This window comes from Akebia trifoliata, chromosome 3 (assembly GCF_017979445.1).
Source record: "Akebia trifoliata isolate Shusen 1 chromosome 3, ASM1797944v1, whole genome shotgun sequence".
Taxonomy (NCBI): domain Eukaryota; kingdom Viridiplantae; phylum Streptophyta; class Magnoliopsida; order Ranunculales; family Lardizabalaceae; genus Akebia; species Akebia trifoliata.
In genome coordinates this window covers 22,466,079-22,470,800 of record NC_141377.1, presented here as the reverse complement: position 1 = coordinate 22,470,800, position 4,722 = coordinate 22,466,079, and the positions used below count along the sequence as shown (strand labels likewise).

The window sequence follows — 4,722 nt, the reverse complement described above, 5'->3', positions numbered from 1 at the left end:
TCGTGGAATTAAAATGATTTAAGGACCCTTACTTTCAACATCTATCTAACATTTTAGGGGGAAATTTTTGGTAATTTAAACCTCCCGTTTTTATCAATAGTAGAGATAAGCTTGTGCTTTCATCCCTCACAGGGATCCCACTGAATGTCAAAAAAATTTGGTGAATTAGTCCCCCCACATTTGATGGATATTGGAGATATTCCGTGTCTTTTTCAAATTGAGGGCATGCATCCATTGGCCTCGATCTCCACAAACTAATGAAAAATGACTTAAGTGCCCTCACCATCAACCGATATTCTCTCAAGAAATATAGTAACAAAGTTATTCAGATTTTGTATTATTCGAAGGACATTCAATTAGGATAAATTCGAAAAAAAAATTATAAGAAAGTCAAGAAAACTTTAAAGATAATAAAAATGATGTTTTTGAGTTTTTTACCAAAATTTGTCATCTTCAATTCCCAAAAAATCTTTTCTTCTACTAGAGACTTTAATATTTAAGGAAATAAAATTTTGAAATATTAAGTCTAAGCCACGGTTTTTAGCTAAGTCCTAACATTTATGGATTTAATAGGAATATTCTATCAATACAAAGTCATTGGTGATAATTGGACAATCATCCTTTTTTAATCGAGCCCCCATTTATATAGAAGGAAACCAAGATTATGGTCAACCATCATTTGCACTTAGCCTCCACTGACCAAAAATCCAAGCTCCACCCCTACTTAATGACAAAGACTTACAACATCAATAGTGTGACAGACATATATTTCATCATTACAAGGTTTTAGTGACCAAAATTATACTTTTTGTGATGATATTTTTCTGTCACTAAAAGTTGATTTTCTTGTAGTAGGGCAGCATGGGCTGGGGTGGTCCAGCAACAGAGGATGTTGATATCACTGCATCGTATAGCACAGTTGGTTAAGCAGTTGATTCAGTAGATTCTGCGTGCGAAAGTAGACTTTGCACCTTGCACCATACGAAGCTCCATTCGGATTACCGGGGACTAGTTGGATTTTCGTTTCCGCGGATTTTTGAGCCCGCAAAGCCATACCGAACATGAGCCCGGATTCGTTACAGACCACACCTACATCGAGAAAGCAGTCAGACTCGAATTCCACGCCTTGAACAATGAGGCCGAGTACGAGGACATGATCGCAGGTTTGGAAATGGCACTTGACCTAGGGTTGTCCGAGATCATCATATTCAGCGATTCACAACTGGTGGTGAATCAAGACCAGGGCGGCTATGGCATCCTATCTCTCCATAATGGAGTCTCAGATGAGCAGATTCGTCCGTGCTAAGGTGCATCACTTGCCAAGAAGTCTCACGCTGACTCTCTAACATACACTGCTTCCATGCTTTGGGGGCACGAAAGATCATAGCATCCCTGTGGAGTTTAGGGCCTGCTAGTGGGATTGAAAGAAGGGTCGGCCAAGGTGGTTGAACCTTAAGTGAGAGCAATAAAGGGGCTCGGCCAAGGTGGTTGAATCTATTAGAGTGAGCAAAAGAGGGGTTCAACCAAGGGGGCAGAATCACCTTACGTTTTCCTTATTAGTTCTATGGTGGGTTGGTTGTCTTGATGTAGTAATTTTGCTAACCACTACATAGGGAATTTTTTTGATTCCTACAGTTATGAATTATGCAATGTAATAAGATGTATTATGATACGACCAATCACATTTTAATATAGATTATATCAAAATATTAGATATCTTCGTCTACTGTATAAGAGTTGTGATGATATGACTCGCCAGGTGACATACTCAATTGACACCCTAATGTGGACAAGTTTGGGAACCGTAGATCCATATTCCTCGCGATACACGATTGCACTTCCCCATGAAAAAGTGTATCTAGAAAGAGCCCTGTATCATGAGGCATATAGATCTACAATTCTCGAACTTATCCAAATCAAGGTGTCAATTGAGTATGACACCTGGCAAGTCATATTATCAGGACTCATTGTATAACCTAATATTCTAACATGTATTTGTATAACGGATTAAAAATGCTTTGTTGCTTCAATTTGAAAAATAGCATGCTATTTCCATTCCATAAAAAATCTTCCTCTATGGGCTCGGAAGGTCTACATGGATTCCTTCTGTTAGGCCACAAAACGTGGTTGAAAGTCTTGTAACCTTGGCGGTGTGTCTCCTTATATTTTTAACATTAATATTTTATTCTAATTCCATTTGCTTGATGAGCAAAAATCATTAAAAAATTAAAATAAGAAAGATAAAAGAACGCTTGGGGTTTTATTTTTTCCATATTTATTTACTTGAAAAGAGAATTCGAAAAGCTATTTTATTTTGTATGCATGATTATATAGATAAATTATTTTAAAACATTAATGGATCCTTCCAAGGAGTAATTATATATTATATTAAATATAGGTCTGTTCCAAGTTATATTGGTTCGTTTTCTTGTTTTGGTTGCATACATAAGAAGTTTTTTTTTAATCAGTAAGCAGGGGCTATAGAGGGCGGCCCCACCCTTATTATTGAAGGAGGCTAAAGCCCAATTAAATTACACGATCTATCCTCTAACAAAATCATAGATAAATCGTGAGGATCTCAACATCATCATTAAACAAAAGAGAAAAACAATGAGAAAGTGCAGCTCTCTTGGCAAGCCAATCTGCCGCTCTATTAGCTTCTCTCCATGTAAACTCAAAACTGATTTCATCAAATATTTAATTGACCGGATTAATCCCAAGTGCTTCCAAGATCCTTCCCATACATTTGTAAGGCATTTAATATTGTAAAGGGAGTCTGAATTAACAATCACTCGTTTGGCAACCTTCCTCTAAAGCAATAGTCAGACCATGCTTCACTGAACTTATTATAATCAAACTAGATTAACGGTTCCGCATCCTGTCAGGCATCACCTAACTCCACGGTTTGATGATCATGCACTACTTAATTAGACAATAGTATCTGAACTTAATATACATATATATAACTACAATACTTAATCTTAATTTATACACAAAGTAAATACTTTTAATACATATAATTCCTAATGGCAACAAATCAAAACCAGTAACAATTAATATTAAACAAAAACACACAATTAGAAGGCTCTATTAGTATTTGGTGCAATCAGCTGGAGAAAAGGAAACCTTCTTCCCTACAAGATCATACTCCACCTGAAAATTCATTTGAGCCAAATTACCAAAAATTGAGAAACTTTGACTCGGTACCATTGACAAGCACACCAAATCATCTGATACTTTGATAAATGTGTTCAACTGATTCAGTTGCAGGTCGGCCCCAGTGAAGTGGAACGTTATCTCAGGTATCTTGAGTTCGGATTTTGTACCATAGCAAAGACCGAATGTTCCACTTGGATCTGAGGTTGGTTCAAGATTTATGGCCTCCTTCAATGCCGATTCCAACTTAGTGTATAAACCCGCATCTAATATTGTTAATGTAGTCCCCGAATCAATGATGATATTTCCTTCACTCTCTTTGAGTGCAAAAATTTTGTACTCTGCCCTTTTGTCACCAACACTAATGCCTTCAAGAGTTAGGTAGTAGAATGTTTCTGGATCTTTGGGTACTAAAGGAGTAGAAACCATGCCATTATCAGAAATTACTGCTTGGCTACCAAAATTCAGTTTGCTTGTGTCATTCTCAAATATTGGTACCAAGCAATAGGAGAATTTCCCATCAATTTTAGAACCCAATTGAGAGACAAGTGATAGGGGTCCGCCTCCAAGGCCGATGAGTCCAGACTCCTGACTACTAAATGTGCCACCATTGTCGTGTCCACAGCCAAACACATGCTTAGGAATGGCTATGAATCGACCATTAGTCGAATCGAACGTTAAGGTTTCAGTTGCAAGGACTCCTATTGTATGCGATTGGTCACCTTAGGAATACGAATATTCACAATCCTTGCTTCTATTTCCACATTGAGCCTTGGGTAGAGATTGACAATAGTTAGATTCACAAGAGATATCTCTATAAGTAGAAGATTGTTTAGGATCGAAGAGAGGAGCATCTTGTCCGTAGCATTGGTTGCAAGGTTTGCATTGTATCCATGTAAGGTCACTTCCAGTGTCAGCAATAGCAAGGACTTCAATGGGTGGAGTACCAAAGGAGAGCTTCATGAGATATGAACCACTATTTGGCATCACATCGGATTGAATGGTGTTCGGGTTGATAGAAGATGAATGGAAGTGATTGACACGAGACATGGAGCGATGGGCAGCTTTTTTCAAGCGGTCTGAATATGTATCGGAAGGATTATAGAATGGAGATAAGGGAGATTCATGGTGTACAAGTTCAATACTGAAACCTGTATTTTGAGCTTCGATGAAAAATATGTTTGAAAATGAGAGGACTATTATTGTCAAAAATGCAATAATATGGTTAGTGGGCATCTTGGTCACCATGTTTTCACAGACACTTGTATAAATATGAAGAGAGGTAGAGAGATAAAGATCAGAGTGTTGAGAGATTCTGTATTTATAGGGTGGAGAGGATATTAAAAGATTCATGGGATGTGGAAGGAGTTTTAATTTTACAATGTGAGCGGATCCAATAACAATGAGTTCCAGGACTAGATACAGAGACACACTCCATTAATATCTAATTATCCTCACAAAAATTGATGTTTTGCAATAAATCTCTTTTCTTAAGACATTTAGAAGCTTTTACACGCATACATGCATGTCTGATGGACGGAACTGAAAAATTATTATAATTTGCAA

At 37.3% G+C, this 4,722-nt stretch overlaps 1 pseudogene; it reads right to left on the bottom strand.

Moving 5' to 3' along the window:
* Positions 1-3,090: 3,090 nt before the first annotated feature.
* LOC147406148 (aspartic proteinase CDR1 pseudogene) lies at positions 3,091-4,404 on the bottom strand (annotated as a pseudogene).
* Positions 4,405-4,722: the final 318 nt, after the last annotated feature.